This window comes from Zalophus californianus, chromosome 1 (genome assembly GCF_009762305.2).
Source record: "Zalophus californianus isolate mZalCal1 chromosome 1, mZalCal1.pri.v2, whole genome shotgun sequence".
NCBI lineage: Eukaryota > Metazoa > Chordata > Mammalia > Carnivora > Otariidae > Zalophus > Zalophus californianus.
The window spans coordinates 118,325,090-118,343,277 of record NC_045595.1 but is presented as its reverse complement, the minus strand read 5'-3'; the positions used below and the strand labels follow the sequence as shown (position 1 = coordinate 118,343,277).

General features: G+C 34.7%; 1 long non-coding RNA gene and 1 pseudogene across 2 annotated transcripts in view; both read right to left on the bottom strand.

The window, feature by feature from the left end:
* Positions 1-9,125: 9,125 nt before the first annotated feature.
* Positions 9,126-18,188, bottom strand: part of LOC113917857 — a 99,631-nt gene continuing 90,568 nt past the window's right edge. For both annotated transcript variants that reach the window (XR_003518376.1, XR_003518377.1), the window contains exons 3-4: positions 11,320-11,474; positions 9,126-9,180 (exon numbers count right to left, since the gene is read on the bottom strand). This is a non-coding gene — a long non-coding RNA (uncharacterized LOC113917857). The remainder of the gene's footprint in view (positions 9,181-11,319; positions 11,475-18,188) is intronic.
* LOC113917856 lies at positions 15,853-16,414 on the bottom strand (annotated as a pseudogene).

Sequence of the window (18,188 nt, the reverse complement as noted above, 5' to 3'; positions counted from 1 at the left end):
AAATATGTTTACTGTGTTTCCATGTACAAAATGATGGATGCATAGACAGATTTGAGCAAGCAGAAGAATTAGTGAACTTAAAACTATAGAAATTATCGAGTCTGAAAAAAAGTGATAAAAAGTGCACAGAGCCTAAGGGTCCTATGGGACACCATCAGATTGGCCAAAATATGGGTTGTAGAGTCCCAGAAAAAGAAAAGAGAAAGGGGCAAAAATATTTGAGGACATAATGGCTGAAAACTTCTCAGACTTGATAGAACACATTAGTCAAAACATCTAAGAAGCTCAAGAAGCTCTAAGACAAACTCAAAAAAACCCATATCAAGATTCATTATTATCAACTTTCCAAAGACAAAGAGAAAATCTTGAAAGCAACAAGAAGGAAATGACTCATCGTATACAGGTTATCCCCAATATGAGCAGATTTCTCAACAGAAACTTTAGAAGCAAGAAGCCAGCGGGCTAGTATATTCAAGTGCTAATAGGGAAATAGGAAAAACTGTAAATCAGAAATATCCTATACCTGGCAAACTGTCCTATAAGAGTGAAGAAGAAATTAAGACATCCCTAGATACACAAAAGCTGAGGGAGTTCATTATCACTAGACTTGCCCTGACAGGTAAAATGAAAGGACACTAGACAGTAATCCAAAGCAGTAGGAAGAAATAAAGATACTAATAAACATAAATATGTGATAATCATAAAAGCTAATGAAATTGTAACAATGCTTTGTAACTTCATTTTTTTGGTACTTGTTGTGAGAGACTAATACAAGAAAATAAAACAAAACAAAACAAAAAACGAACAATTATTACTTTAAAAGCTAGTATTGTTGGGACACTAGTGTGGCTCAGTCAATTAAGCATCTGCCTTTGGCTCAGGTCATGATCCCAGGGTCCTGGGATTGAATCTTGCATTGGGCTCCTTGCTCAGCTGGGAGCCTCCTTCGCCCTCTGCCTGCCACTTCCCCAGCTTGTGCTCTCTCTCTCTCTGTGTCTCTGACAAATAAATAAATAAAATTAAAAAAAAAGCTAGTATTGCTATAACTTCGGTTATATTTTCAACATTAACTTAAAAGACTAATGTATTTAAAAATTATTAGTTTATTTAAGGGGCATAATGTAATTTTGTGACATCAGCAACTAAAAGGGTTGGGGGAAAAGCTGTAAAAGATCTGTGTTTTTGTATGTTATTGAAGTTAAGCTGGTATAAATAAATTCAAATTAGTGTATTATAACATTAAGATGTTAAGGCTATTCCCCATGGTAGCTATAAAGGGATTAGCTATAGAATATACTCAAAACAAAATGAGAAAAAAATTAATATTTTGCTAAAAAACACCACTAAAACAAATGAAAAATCCTGAACACAAAATGAGACAGTAATGCAGGAGATAAGGGACAAAAACTGTAAGTGTTTATAGCTGTAAATTTTCCCCTTAGCATTGATTTCACTGTGTTTCATAAGTTTTGGTATGTTTTGTTTGTTTCACTCATCCCTAAGTATTTTCAAATTTTTCTTTTGATTTCTTTGTTGATCCATTAATAGTTTAAGAGTGGGAGGTTTTTTAATTTCCACAAATGTGAATTTTCTAGTTTCACTTCTACTGTTGATTTTTAACATCATCATGTGTTATCAAAGAAGTTACTTTATATGATATTTGTCTTTTAAAAACTATTGACACTTAATCTATGGCCTAACATATGGTCTCTTCTGGAAAATGTACCATGAGAAGAATGTGTATTCTATTATTGTTGAGTAGAGTATTCTGTATTTGTCTATTAGATCTAGTGAGTTTATTGTGTTGTTTAAAGTCTTCTATTTCCTACTTATCTTCTGTCTGGTTGCCCCAAAGGGAGAGATTGCTACAAGGGTAAAAATTTTCATCTATAAGATGAATAATGTGTGAAGATCTAATGTAAATGTGGTGACTACAGTTGATAAAACAGTATGGTATAATTGAGATTTGGTAAGAAAGTGAACTTAAATGCTCTCACCAAAAATAAACAGATAAGTAAGTAAGTAAATAAATAGTGATGGATGTAACCAGATTCATTAACTAGATGGGGAAATTCTTATTTTACATATATATATACACACACACACATACACTAGTATATTATATATGTCATATGTATATAATATATAATATATGCACACACAATATTTGATAAATATATATATCAAAGCACCACAATGTCAATTATACCCCAATAAAGCTGATATTATTTTTTTTTTTAAAGATTTTATTTATTTATTTGACAGAGAGAGAGACAGCGAGAGCAGGAACACAAGCAGGGGGAGTGGGAGAGGGAGAAGCAGGCTTCCCGCAGAGCAGGGAGCCCGATGTGGGGCTCGATCCCAGGACCCTGGGATCATGACCTGAGCCGAAGGCAGACGCTTAACGACTGAGCCACCCAGGCGCCCAAAGCTGATATTAAGAAATAAAAAATATATTGCACAAAAAAAGAAAGATCTCAAAACTTACAGCTTAAGGAACTATAAAAGGAAGGACTAACTAAACACAAAGCTAATACCAAGAAGGTAATAATAAAGATTAGAGCAAGGATAAACAAAATAAAGAATAGAAAAACAATAGAGAAGAGTCAATGGAACCAAAAGTTTGTTTTTTGCAAAGACCAACAAAATTGGCAAACTTTTAGTTAGGTGTATTAGAGAGAGAAAGAGAGAGAGAGAGAGACAAGTCATTCAAATTATAATATCAGAAATGAATGTGGGGACATTATTACCAATTCTACAGAAATAAAAAAAAAAAAACATGAGGGTACTATGAACAAGTGTGTACCAACAAAATGGATAACTTAGATAAAATGGACAAATTTCTAGAAACACAAAATCTACCAAGAATAAATCACAAATAAATAGGAAATCTGAATGGATTTTAAATCTTTTAAATTTAAATTTAAAAAAAATTAATTTAAAAATTAAATCTTTTTTTTTTTTTTAAAGATTTTATTTATTTATTTGACAGAGAGAGACACAGTGAGAGAGGGAACACAAGCAGGGGGAGTGGGAGAGGGAGAAGCGAAGCAGGCTTCCCGCGGAGCAGGGAGCCCGATGTGGGGCTCGATCCCAAGACCCTGGGATCATGACCTGAGCCGAAGGCAGACGCTTAACGACTGAGCCACCCAGGCGCCCCTAAAAATTAAATCTTTTAAATCTCCTGACCGAAAAAAAAAAAAAAAAAGCCCAGGATCTGATAAGTTCACTGGTGAATTCTACCAAACATTTAGAAAATTAATACCAATCTTTAACTTTTCCTGAAAATTAAAGAGAAGGGAACACTTCCTAACTTATTCCATGAGGTAAGCATTAGCCTGACACCAAAGCCAGACAAAGACACCACAAGAAAAGAAAACTACAGACCAACATCCCTTACAACCATAGATTAAAAGTTCTCAATGGGGGCACCTGGGTGGCTCAGCTGGTTAAGAGTCTGACTCTTAGTTTCGGCTCAGGTCATGATCTCAGGGTCTCAGGGTCATGCCATTGAGCACCACAAAAGCTCAGCATGGAGTCTGCTTGAGATTCTTTCCCCCTCCCTCACCATCTCCTTCTGCTCTTTCCCCCACTCATGTAGCTCTCTAAAAATAAACAAATAAGTAAGATTAAAAAAAAAAAGTCCTTGACAAAGTACTAGCAAACCAAATTCAACAGCATATTAAATGGATGGTATAACATGACCAAATGGGGTTTATTGCTGAAATGCAAAGATGTTTCAACATATGAAAATCAAGCAATATAATATACTATTAACAGAAGGAGAGAAAAAATGACATGATCATCTCAATTTTTGATGCAGAAAAAGCATTTGACAAAATTCAAATTCATGATAAAAACACTCCACACTTTAGGAACAGAAGTAAACTTCCTCAATATAATAGAAACCATATAAAAAGCCCCAGTGAACTTCATGCTCGATTGTGAAACACTGAAAAATTCTCATCAGAGATCAGTAACAAGGCAAGGATGCCCACTTTGGCACCTCTATTCCACATAATACTGGATTTTCTAGCCAGAGCAATTTTATTAAAAAAAAAAGAGAGAGAAAGAAAAGAAAAGAAATAAAAGGCATCCAAAGTGAAAAGGAAGAAGTAAAATGATCTTTGTTCTCAGATTATATGATCTTATATGTAGAAAATCCAAAAGATTACATACACACACATACATAAGCCGTTAGAACTAATAAATGAGTTCAGCAGTATATATATGTTATAGCAGAATATAAAGTCAACATACAAAGATCAGTTGCACTTCTCTATGCTAAAAAACAATCTGAAAGGGAAATTACCAAAACAATTCCATTTCTAATAGTATCAAAAAGAATAAAGTACTTAGGAATTAACTTAAGCAAGAAGATAAGAGATCTGTAAAATGAAAAGTACAAAAACACTGCAGATATAAATAAATGGAATCACAACTTATGTTTATGAATTGGAAGACTCAATATTCTTACAATGTTAATGCTATCCAAAGCAATCTACAGATTCATGTAATTCCTATCAAAATCCCAATGATATTTTGTGAAGGAATAGAAAAACCCATTCTAAAATTCATGTGGAATCTCAAGGGACTCTGTGTAGCCAAAATCATTTTGAAAATGAAAACCAAACTTGGAGAACTCACTTCCTGATATGAAAACTTACAACAAAGTTACAGTAATTAAAACAGTGTGGTACTAGCATAAAGGAAATGGAATAGAATAGAGAAGCCCGGAAATAAACCTACACGTATATGGTCAAATGTTTTTTGACAAGGTGCCCAAACCATTCAATGGGGAAAAGACAGTCTTTTCAACAAATAACGTTGGGGAAACTAAATATCCACATACAAGAGAATGAAGTAGGACCTTTATCTAATACCATATGCAAAAATCAACTCAAAATGGATCAAATACATGAATATAAAATGAAAAACTATAAAACCCCTAGAAAAAAACACAGGAGAAAAGCTGCATGACATTGGATTTGGCAATAGTTTCATAACATCAAAGGCACAGGCAACAAATGAAAAAAATAGACAAATTGTACTTTATGAAAATTAAAAAATTTACACAATAGAAGACACTACCAACAGAATAAAAATGAAAACCACAGAATTAGAGAAAATATTTGCAAACTATATATCTGATAAGGGATTAATATACAGAATATGTAGAAAACTTCTACAAGTCAACAACAGAAAACCAACAACCTGATTAAAAAAATAAAGGACTTAGATATTTCTCCAAAGAAGATATACAACAAATGTCCAATAAGCACATGAAAAGATGTTCAACATTACTATTAATTAGGGAAATGCAAGTCAAAACTATAATGAGATGCCACCTCAAACCCATTAGGATGGCTACTATCAAAGAAAATAAGAAAGAAAAGATGTATTGGCAATGATATGAAGTTGGAATCCCTGTGCACTGTTGATAGGAATGTAAAATTATAAAGTCACTGTGGAAAATCATATGGTGGTTCCTCAAAAAATTAAAAATGGAAATGATCCAGCAATTCTATTTTTGGTTACCTACCCAGAAGAACTGAAAGCAGGGTCTTAAAGAGATATTGGTAGTCATGTTTATAACAGCATTATTCATAATAGCAAAAACGTGGAAGCAACCCAAGTGTCTCTTGACAGATGAATAGATAAGCAAATGTGGTATATACATACAATGAATATTATTTAGCTTTAGAAAGAAAGGATATTCTGAAATAAGCTACAGCATAGATGAAACTTGAGGACATTATGATTGGTAAATAAGCCAGTCACATAAAGATAAACACTGCATAATTCTACTTATATAAAGTACCTGAAGTAGGCTGAATTATAGAAACCAAAAATAACATGGTGGTTGGTTGCCAGGGGCTAGGAAGAGGAATGAGGAGTTAATTTAGTGAGTATAGTGTTTCAGTTTTTCAAGATAAAAATAGTTCTGGAGATAGGTTGGATGGTGGTGATGTTGGTTATACAACATTATGAATGTATTTAATACCATTGAATGTACAGTTAAAAATGATTAAGATGATAAATTTTATGTTAAATGTATTTTACCAAAATAAAAAGAAATGAAAAAAAAGTAAGGTTTTCTTAAGGTTTCTTTTTCAAATTGAACAATATCCTCAAAGGGACTACGAAGGCCCTTTTTCCCCAATCTCAGATGATCAGAAGCAATCTTTAGCCATAAGGCCATTTGGAAGGTTTACCAACAGCAGCTAGGGACCAGAGGTTAATGGGAACACATGTTCCTCCCAGCTGGCATATCAAAATTAGTATAACAAAAATAAACCAACAAAACTATCTTTTCATTATCTACTTTCTTTTCACGCATTTCCTCTGGAGCAATATGCAAATTTACTTTCCTGATAAAATCTCCTGCCCCTCTCCTCTGTTAAAAACTTATCCCCATAAGCCTGCCTCACCTTTAACATATTCCTTATTCTTCAATACTCTTTTTTTCTTCCAAAATCTCCAAAGAATTTTTTTTTAAATGTAGAAATATATTTCAATAATCAACCACTCTAAATTTTGGAATTATCAAGTATTGTTATTTAGGCAAACCTGAGGAGACAGCTGTCTCAGTCTTAATGTACTTCACAGAGATACCCATTAAACATTGCTTATTAGTTCCTGCATTTAAAATAAAGAATGCTGTTGAAAGGTCATGGGGTTATAGATTTATTCATGAGATCTAGACAGAAGAGATGACCTTTCATATTTAGATTTAATCCAATGAACTACATCTCTTCCATTATTTTAAATGACTATTGTCAGAGCCCTGGGTCATCAATAAAAATGCAAATTGTTATTAGTATATCACTTACAAATGCAAACAAAGATATATTTTGTAAATACAACTATTATAACCATGGATAAAAGATTAAGTTTGTAAAGCTCAAGTGATCACATATACAAATATTCTTAACATATTAGTAATTTTATATTACTAATATTGGAAATTGGATTTTGTATGACTTAATATTAGTTAGGGTTTTATTCTATAGTAGTTCTATGATTAGATTCCTAGGTTCAGTTCCCAGCTCTGCCACTTACATTTGTATGACCCCCACCAGTTAAGCCTTGGTGTCCTAATCTGTAAAATGTGTATTACACTTGTATTATCTCATGGGGTTTCTGTGAAAATAAAATGAAACATGATTTAGGAACTTAGGATAGTGTCTCATTTATTGTGAGTGCTCAGTAAGTGCTGGCTGCTATTATTTTTAATGAACAAAAGAGACGTTGTAAATCTGTAATTTTTCTTATTGAACAAAAAAAATATGGTATATTTCCTATAAAAATTATGATATAGCTCCTACAAAAATGTGCAACTATGGAGTTATAAAAGACAGGAAATATTTCTACATTACTCTTATTTGCCTGGTGCATGGATGAAAATGAATAGAGGTTGGCCTTAAGCAAAACTGTGAGGTCTCATACTTCCAGTTCTTTCTACAAATCTTGCTTTATGGCTTACCTATACAGTTTTAGTCTCTGACTTATTATTTTTTCTTCTCACTAGTCTTAAAACAACATGTATACCTGTTTTTCCTTCTTCAAGTCTATTTCCTAATATATATAGATATATTCTATATCTATATATATATACATAGATATAGAATATATATATAGAAGGCAATACTAAGTACTTAATTTTATTCTATCAAGATCTTCACACTGATCTTCACACTATCTTCTAATTTAGTTCCCTCTGACTGTCTGTCCCTCCTCTCCATTCTCTAAATCTGCCTCAAGAAGTTTTACTTTTTTATTTTACTTTTTTAAAGATTCTACTTATTTATTTGACAGAGAGAGAGAGAGAGAGAGAGAAAGAGAGCATAAGCAGGCAGAGGGACAGGGAGAAGCAGGCTTCTAGCTGAGCAGAGAGCCCGGTGCAGGGCTCAATCCCAAGACCCTGGGATCGTGACCTGAGCCAAAGGCAGACACTCAAGCAACTGAGCCACCCAGCCACCCTGTGCCTCAGGAAGTTTTAAACTGTGAACTCCGTCTACATCCTCACAGAAGTTCAATGATCTGACTGCATAGGAAGCTGTTTTCCAACATTAAGGACTTGTGTCTGCTTTTCTTTCATTGTTATTCTTTCGTTTTCTTTTTTCTTTTCCTTTCTTTCTTTCTGTTTTTCTTCTTTTACTTTTTCTCCATACAGTCTATGTACAAGCAATCTGCTTAATAATTTCCTATTAGAAATCCCTGAACCCTTCTAGTCTTTGCTAGAGCTGTCAGCTATCATTATTAAAATATTCTCATAAGATATATGGTCAATAAGCAATTATGTCATTGTGTTCTTACTGCAGGTGATATTAGAAAGTCCAAAGTGTAGAGCCTTTTTGGGGAGTGAAGACTGCCACATTTGTGAATGGATAAGGCCAGTCCCATTGAAAAGTTCATGAATACAGGGAGTCCTAAGGACTGAAAATGGGTGGTCATCTAAAGTGGTCAGAAAGAACAGACACTAAGTTAGTACATACTATTTGAAATCAAGCAGTTGAATTCTAGAATGAGAAACAGGGAAGAGACTATGCCAACATCATCTAAAGTTACAATGAAAGAAAAAAGAATATCAAAGTAAGGAATGAGGACAATTGAATAATATATAAGTTGGCTTGATTAAAAGCATAAGTTTAAGACCCTGCAAAGCATTGTATTAGTAAAATAATTATCATGACATTGACATAGTGTGATAATGCAATTTTGTAAAGCAAATTATTATATTATATGCTAAGGTTACAAATATGACAGGATTCTTATCCTTAGTATGCTTATTGTCTAATAGAATGAATCAGCAAGTCTGTAAAATTTTATTTAATTTTGGAAAATTGTACCTTCAAGTTAATGACACTGAATAGGAATTAAGCTGGATAAGTCAAAGATGATTTGTTATTTTGATGACCTATAATACATTGGTGATATTATGAGAAAGAGTAAAACAATGTCACATGAATTCAAAATTTTAATAAAATAAAACCAGAGGGACACCTGGGTGGCTCAGTCAGTTGAGTGGCTGCCTTCGGCTCAGGTCATGATCCCAGGACCCTGGAATCGAGTCCTGCGTCGGGCTCCTTGTTCAGGAAGACTGCTTCTCCCTCTGCCTGCCACTCCCCCTGCTTGTGCTCTCTCTCTGTGTCTCTCTCTCTAATAAATAAATAAAATCTTTAAAAAAACAAAAAAAACAGATATATTACACAAATATATAAGTATGTATTAATCTGAAATACATAATGCAAAAGATATTCTAAGTATAGAAGCATTTGAAGGTATCAGAAAGAGCATGACCACTGTGATAGATTAAATTTTTGATTTCTACCATTTCTTACACATTAGTCAGATGCAACAAGCTGAAAAAAATTTGTCATGAATATGACAAATGCTTAATATTAACTCATTTTAAAAGCTTAAAAAACATTGCAAAGTTTATACTAATTTATCAGTGGAAAAAGTTGCAGGGATATTCAAAAGACAATTCACTGGGTAGGGAATGAAATGGCTGCTAAACATTTAAAATTTTAATCACATAATTCAGGAAATGTTAATTTAAAGAATAATGATATGTTATTTCTCTCATTGATTTACCAAAACTTAAAAAAAAAAAAAAAGGTGTTAGTCACTGTTCAGGACATAAAAAAGAATCAATAGAAAAGGAAAAATTAAAGATAATAGGAGAAAAGTAAATGATGGCAAACCCTTTTTAAGAAAATAAAAAAGGATTTGAAATAGAGCTTAGTTAAAGATATTTTCTTAAAGTGCTTTCTTTTCCTCAGATCTCATGTAAGGATGAAAAGCTCTATATGTCAAGGCAGTGATCCATCGAAATGAGGGGGTCAAATGAGGGAGCCTAAGACAAGTGCTGCAATTAATAAAAGGAGGCTGCCAAAGAGGAGCAAGAGGAAAGTTCTTTTTGGTTTTTGTTTGTAAATTTATGGTGAGCCAAGTTCACTAGTGTGTAGCATCTTCTTCCACTCATCTACAGCAGGTGCTCTGTCATATCTACTTATAGACTGGATGCTTAGGTGATTAGAGCTTAGTAGCATGTCAGGGAAGGTCATCAATAAAATAACGTATCTCAGAGGCCCTGGATGAAGAGTCCACTGAAATGAGAGGAGTGCTAATATTTGAAGAAAAGGTGTTGAGCCCATAATGGTTCTGGGTGAAATGAAAATGAAATGATTTCTAAGGAGACTAGTATAAGTTGGGAAATGCACAATTGGGAATTCTGCGGGCTGAGGTGATATCATGGTACCTTTAAATCACATCATTATGAGCTGGAGTAGTTCTTTTAATGCCTTCATTTTTACAGATGAACTAACTAAAACTTGAACTGTTTTTTTGACTATGTTTCTTTTAGGTCTGTGGGAGGCTAAAGTTTCAATATGCTTATATTTTGTACAGGTACTTATATAAATCCAAAGGTCTATGCTTATTACAAATATAGAGCAATGCTGGGGAGGTACTCAAGTTCAAAACTTAACTAGTTAAAAGGCCTTTTCTCAAATCACTTGCCATGTTTTCCACCCTCACAGATTCACCTTTTAGTCTAGCTTTAACACTCTAAAGAATATCAACCCACTAGTTAATGGATCCTAAATTTGCCCTTGATACTTAATAGTTACATGACCTTAGGAAAATCATTTCATGCCTCTGCACCTCAAATTTTTGGCCTGCAAAAATGAATATTATAAATGTAATTTGGATACCATATATGAAAGTACCTGATAAAGAGTAGAAGCTTGGTAAATTAGTAGTGTCCTTTCTTCTCCCTCTCACCAGACTTCACTGCTTAAAATCTCCTAGATTTTCTCCTCTGATCACTCTTTTTTTTTTTAAAGATTTTTAAGATTTTTTTGTTTTTAATTTATTTATTTGACAGAGAGAGAGCACAAATAGGCAGAGAGGCAGGCAGAGGGAGAAGGAGAAGCAGGCTCCCCAATGAGCAGAGAGCCCGATGTGGGGCTTGATCCCAGGACCCCCAGGACCACAACCCGAGCCACCGAAGGCAAATACTTAAACAACTGAGCCACCCAGGCGCCCCCCCATCACTCTTTTTCACTTCTTCCCCCAGGCCCACATATAGTGTCCTCTCAAATCAAAAACCTCCTTTCCTGGAAGGACTCTTCTTTTCCTACAAGTTCTCCTTGGATCCCTCCCCAACAAAAACATTTTCCCCTTACCCTTACTTCCTCACCACCCTTCACCCCTTAGAATACAATCTCTTTTGAAAGAAAATGTCAAACTCTTAAAAATTACCTTATTTCCGCTCAGTTCTAAGAGACTGCCAGTCAGTCTAGCACTCACCATGTGAGACCTCCTTCCAGAGATGCTTCATCAGGGTAGTGCCTGTGGCTCCTTATGGTTTGCTTTGGCTCCCAGGTGCATAGAATTAGGGGTTAATTGAGGCTGAGAGGCACAGAGTAGTCAATAATTTTGCATGAAGTCCATTTGGTTTGTTGCTGTAAAATGGAGAAAAGCACCAATAAATAGTTTGAATGAATATGGATTACAATAGAACAAAGTACATCCATAGAATAAAATTGAACGTTTAATTAACTTAGTGTGCTTTCAAGAATTTTAACTATTTATTTGTAAGGAAACAGCAATTTCTCCGTAAGATGAAGAGATTGAAACTCATACACATTCTATACCAGTGCTAATAGAAATGCAATGTTAACTTATATGCCATTTTAAATTTTCTAGTAGCTATACTTAAAAAATGTTTTAAATAAAATTCTTTTTTTTAAAGATTTTATTTATTTATTTGAGAGAGAGAATGAGAGAGAGAGAGCACGAGAGGGAAGAGGGCCAGAGGGAGAAGCAGACTCCCCGCTGAGCAGGGACCCCGATGTGGGACTCGATCCCGGGACTCCAGGATCATGACCTGAGCCGAAGGCAGTCGCTTAACCAACTGAGCCACCCAGGTGCCCCTAAATAAAATTCTTTTAATAACATATTTTATTTAATACATTATATCCAAAATAGCATCTCAATCAGTAAAAAATTATGAGATGTTACACTACTTTTTTTGTACCAAGTCTTCCAAAGTCAGGAGTGATGATAGAGGCTGAAAAATTAGCCTCCTACTTATATTAGCCTCCTACTCCCAAAGATATCCACACCCTAATCCCCGGAACCTATGAACAGTGGTTACCTCACATAGCAAAAAGGACTTCATAGATGTGATTAAAGAACTTGAGATGGAGAGATTATCCTGGATTATCTGAACAGGCTTTAAATGTAATCACATGTTAGCCTATGAGGGAAGCAGAGGGAAATTTCACCATAGAGGAAGAAAGGTAGACAATATGAAGCAGTGATGGGAGTAATGTGGCCATAAGCCAAGGAACGTTGACAGCCCCTAAAAGCTGAAAAAGGCAAAAAACAAATTCTCCTCGAGTCTTCAGAAGGGAATGTGTCCATGCACACACCTTGCTACAGGTCCAGTGATACTTATTGTGGACTTCTGGCATCCAGAACTGTGAGAAAATATACTTCTGTTGTTTTAAACCACCAAGTTGGTGGTAATTTGTTACAGCAGCTACAAGAAACCAATACCCAAGTCATTTAGCATAAAGTAATAACATTACATTCTCTCCTTTGTTGTCAATGTCCAAAGACCTCTCAGAAACTGCTCAACAAGTATCAGTGCTGAAAATGTCTTACCTAATCTTTCATCTCACATGGTTTCAACTACTACGCATATGCTGAAAACTTCCAAATTAGTGTTTCTGTCTTACAACATGCTCTTGTACTCCAAAGCAATATTCACAAATATTTCCTTGTCATTGCCAACTGTACCATCATCACCAACAGCTAACCATGCCCAAGTTGAACTCATGATCGTAACTTAAAACTATCTCTTCCTTCCCTAGATGAGTTAATGAACCAGTGACCCATATCTAGGGGAACATATTTTATGCTGAATATTTATAACTAATTTTTCACTGATTGCTGGAATTTTCAACTTACAATAAACTCTTTTAGCAGCAAAGAACCAAAAAAATTAAAATCTAAGAAATAGGTATTTAGTATATAATCTATTACTAAAGGTTGCTATGAGTTGCACAGAATATTTGTAACTTTCATCATCTACTGTATGTGGAGCTATGATGTCACATGCCACAGGAAAACCAAATCTTCAGGGTGAAACAATAGCATTTACTTTAAAATTTTAAAAAGAAAATCATGCCAGTAGATCTCAATTTAATTAATATAGAAAGTGGGTGTGTATATATATATATTACTCTGTGAAATATGGCTTTTCATTTTGATTAAATGACTATTCTAAATTAATTTCACTTTTCCAATCTCCAGTTTTCTTATGCATATACAAAAAGTACAGCAACAACTGTTCATGGGTTGGCTCTATTTTCCAAAGAACTTTGCAAAGGGTTAAATGATACATGGTTTAAGTTGCCTCAAGTTATTTCAAATATAAAGTCAATTTAATTCCAATAATAATTATATTTTCATCTAATCAATGGTCTCTGAAGTTTTTGGAAGTTAATTATTTTATGGTGAAACATCTGAGATTACTGTGATTATAATTCTAAAATAGTTAAACTTCAACCTTGAAGACGAAAGTGATAAGCTTTTACAAAGATAAAAATATAAATATTTGTAGATCATGAAGTCATAGTAAAGGCAATATTCTTTTTGAATTAAAAATGTACAGAGAGTGAATATATTTGGAATTTGTTTTATACACCCAAATTTAATAATTATCTCCGAACAATTTTAGTATATTGCCAGTCTAATATGCCAAGCCATAAACTATAGATTCTGTACATACACAAAGCCACTTACACAGAGGCTTTGACACTTTCTCTTTTTTCCCCACCATCAATAAATTTATATAAATGTTTTAGCCTTTAAAGCAACCTTGTAAATCAATTTAAGTGTTCTACAATGGCATTGAAGTATGTTGTAAAAGAGTTTTCTAAATTTTAGTTAACTTTCACTCTTTTGTTGGAAATCTTTTTAAAATGTCAAGCTTAACACTTTCAAAAGATTGAAACAAAACTTGGAAATAGAAGGAATAAAATTTTTTTCCTACAGAAACAAAATAATCTAGAAAATCAGATGATGAGAGTTTCAAACAGGATACATAATTTATTTCTGAAAATCTACACTTGAGCTACACAATAACTTGTGTTCTGAGAAAAACTTTTAAAGGTTCTTTTTTTTAACTGAATAAATTAATATTCTGTTATAGGGTAGAATGAAATTGAGACAACCTCTGTTTATTGCAGCATCTAAGTTTGATGAGATATTGAAAAGAATCATAGAGACATCTTATTTGATGAATTTTATTATATTGAAAACATTACTTTGAATAAAGGAAAAAAACAGTGCTGGTAAAAACTTGAGCTAAAATTTTTATGTATTTTAATAAAAAACATAGAATGAAGATCTTTTATTTAGCAGAATTAACTCTGTATTTACATGTACTTTAGGAAAAATACAGAAGACTTTTCTCAAATAAAAATATTTCTGGCCTACAGAGCTGTAACAATAGAAGCAGTCAACTACTTCAAATTTATTAACCATAAAATACAACTTTGGAAAAACACTGCAAGCAATTTTATTTAAAAAATCATCTGGACACAATAAAAAATACGTTCTATAGTGACATAATTTGAGAGACAGATACTGCTTAAGAAACTGATTAAAGTATATAAATGTAAACCAAAGACAGTAATTCTACTTATTTTTCAATGTTTTGCTTTGCTTTGATATACAAAAGTACACATTTTTACTTGTAGAAATAATTTTATTTTTAAAAAAGTTTTGAATAAAAGTACATATTCACTAATATAAAAGCAACAAATTTATTAAGATATAAATGTTAACATTATAAAAGTTTGATTATTTTAGAACTCTTTCACTTTCATAAGTTTTCTGATTTGGATAAAAAAATTACAGTCTTCTTATTCAAAACTGAAATCATAGAGCCATCTGGCAGATCTTCCCTCTGTCTCAGGGTCCTGACCTCACATACAATAGATTACTATATCCTTACCAATTTTTTCACATTCCCTTCCTTCCTTCCTTCCTTCCTTCCTTCTTTTTCATCCAAACAATGTTTTTTTATTTTTATTCAGCTATAAGCAAATAGCAGAAGTAACATAACATTCCACAACTCCAGAACCATTTTCTTACACAGACGAAGAGTAACCAGTTTAACAGGAGCAGCTGGGATTTTTGAGAGCCTCTCACCCAATCCTGAACCTCAGGGAGATAGCCTGGCCTTAACTCCCTATTGCTTTTTCCAGTACTGCTCTCTAAAGGAGCCAGAGTGGGACACTGGCCCCAGTAACAAGTCCAAGATGTACTACACTGAGGTCTAGGGGACAAGCCAGCTTCTGGCTGTCTTGGTGAGAGACGTGGCTGTGAAAACACGCCCCCGAAATGCCATCTTGCACAATTCTGGACTCAGGCTTACAAAAGCAGAGGCAATGAATCTCTCTCTTTTTTAAACCTCTCTTAAAGATTCATTGATGTTCTGCTCTATTACCATAGACCTGATTTTTTACCTGCATTTTTTCTTCTTTAAATTCTGGGTTGCTATTCTTTTCACAATTTGATGACCCCATCCTAGCACCAAAATATCCCCCAAAATGGAGTTCAAATGTGATCAAAACATAAACTGGGGTGTGACCCTCTAAAATTATAAAGGATAGGCAGAAGGAAAAGTCACCCTAAACTACTACCTGATTGCTCAGGCCTCACCTGTGAGAATGAGAACCGGGAAGCAGAGAAATCGACATGCATCACTGAACTAGAGACCACAGCTGGAGATCTCCAGGATGATTTCTGTCTCCTAGCATTCCCCTACTTCCCAGACAGCTGCTCATAGAGTTTGAGCACATAGTCATCCCATTCAGCCTGGTAACACGTGCTGGCCACTGGGAGCCCAAGCTCATGCTTTTTGTGGAAGGATGCCACTTTGAATTTGCCACAGTGGTCTCCAGATCAGTTGCTGGGAATGGGCTTGTCACACTTCAGGGACCCATTCTGCTCTTAAACCAGCCGGATGTAGCAGTGAAGGCCTATCCCCATGGGAGGCCCAGAGCTGCCCTAATGGGAGAGGACTGCGCCACTGTTGATGTCATTGCCCTTCATGTTCACCATCAGAAAAGGGTGCCAGTCCCTGCATTTGGGGTCCTTCCTGCTGGGCGCTTCCGGATCTGTCATGACCAAGTGTAGAGTTTACCCAGATCAAGGACATGCCATGCAACACTGGTGGGCCAGTTCTTAACCTAGGTGGGGTCAGCAATTTGCCCAGCTCGTCTACCTCCACCCTGGTGTATCTGACCAGCAGCAGATGCTGGGACTGCTCATCCATTTCCTGCAGGCTCAAGGGCAGGGATCATTTGCAGAAGTCTACCGACATCAGGAGCAAGTTGGACAGACAGCTGGGAAGGGTCCCGGGAGGCAAGGCACCGGCCTGCAGCACTGACTCCAAGCAGTCCGCAAACTGTTTCACTACATTTTCTTATTTTCACTTCATTGGCTTAATTTAGGTCCTCATTATGTCTTACAAAGCTATGTGGTAACCTCCTACTTCATGTCTTTGCCTCTACACACTTTCAATTCATTAGACTTACTGCTCTTACAGGAATTTTCAAAACCGATAATCGTATTTTGTTATTCAAACGCTATATTGGCAGCAGGGGTACAATATTAGCCATAGTCTAAACTCCAAATCCCAAATTCCTTCAGTGTAATTACAAAGTATTCTATGATTTAGTTTCTGCCTTTGTCTTTTTTTTTTTAAGATTTTATTTATTTATTTGACAGAGAGAGACACAGTGAGAGAGGGAATAGAAGCTGGGGGGAGTGGGAGGGGGAGAGAAGCAGGCTTCCCGCAGAGCAGGGAGCCCAATGCGGGACTCGATCCCAGGACCCCGGGATTATGACCTGAGCCAAAGGCAGACACTTAACGACTGAGCCACCCAGGTGCCCATCTACTTCTATTTTTATCATATATCTGGCCCCACTTCAACTCAACTCATGCTACTCTTCTCTGCCACTGCACATGATTTTTCTCTCTCCCGAAGTAAACAATTCAGTCTTAAGCACTTAAAAATCCCTGGTAGGCTTCGAAACCTAGTTCAAGTGGTTTTTCCTTGTTCTATGTGGCAAATTTGAAATTACAGTTTTCTTTGTCCAGCACGATATATGCTGAGTGTATGTGTGTGTGCGTGCATGTGTGTAGCACTACTTATCATACTAGATTTTAATCATTATTTTTAAACTAGCCAAGCGGTGACATTTAGTTTTGTATTTACAATGCCAATTAAAAATAGATACTCAGATATCTTTGTTTCCTCAGTGGATGGATGGATAAATGAATGATTACACTATTGACAGTCTATTCAAGCTCGGTTATTTATATTTTAGCATGTTATGTGTTCTTATGGTTATACAAAAACACACAAAACCAATGCAAAACTCAGAAAAGATACAATACAAAAACTAAACTGATAAAGAATGATAAAGGATTCAGACAGATTTATTTGCCCAAATGTGTGTGCTTTTTTCTTTGTTCTGCTTCTTAGATATGGAGGTTTGCCCTCAACAGTGCTGATTATTCAATCTGTCAAGAACACTTGAATTTGCGTATTTGATTAAAGAATTTCTGGATTATTTAATTAATCTAACTTTCCATTAGATTATCATTGTCCAGCATACATGACATAAAGGGCATAAAGTTTTGCATATCAAAACTAATTTTTATGTTATAATTTATTTCGTGTCACTCTTTTATAAGAACCCTAGCAAATGTAATTTCTTTGTCAGTTTCTATAACCAATATAACCACATCACTTAGAACATCATGTGGGAGGTTAAATTTGCACATAAATGTAGCATCAATTTGTTTGTGATTGCCCAAAGCCTTTTCTGTGATTTTAACTTGGACACAAAACAGCTGAGAAGCACCTAGTAATTTCTTTTACCTGACTTAAACATTTGCATTTTCCAATTTATACTTTGTGTCTTCTTTTATTTGTCCAATACAGCAATTTAGAAATTTTGACAGGTACAAGTATAGAAAAGATAAAAATAGTCAAAATTATGTTTGTTATTTGATTGTATATTAATTCTAAATTTTGCTTTTTACCCCATAAATAGTGGATTCAGATTTGTAACTGTTTGTGTATGTG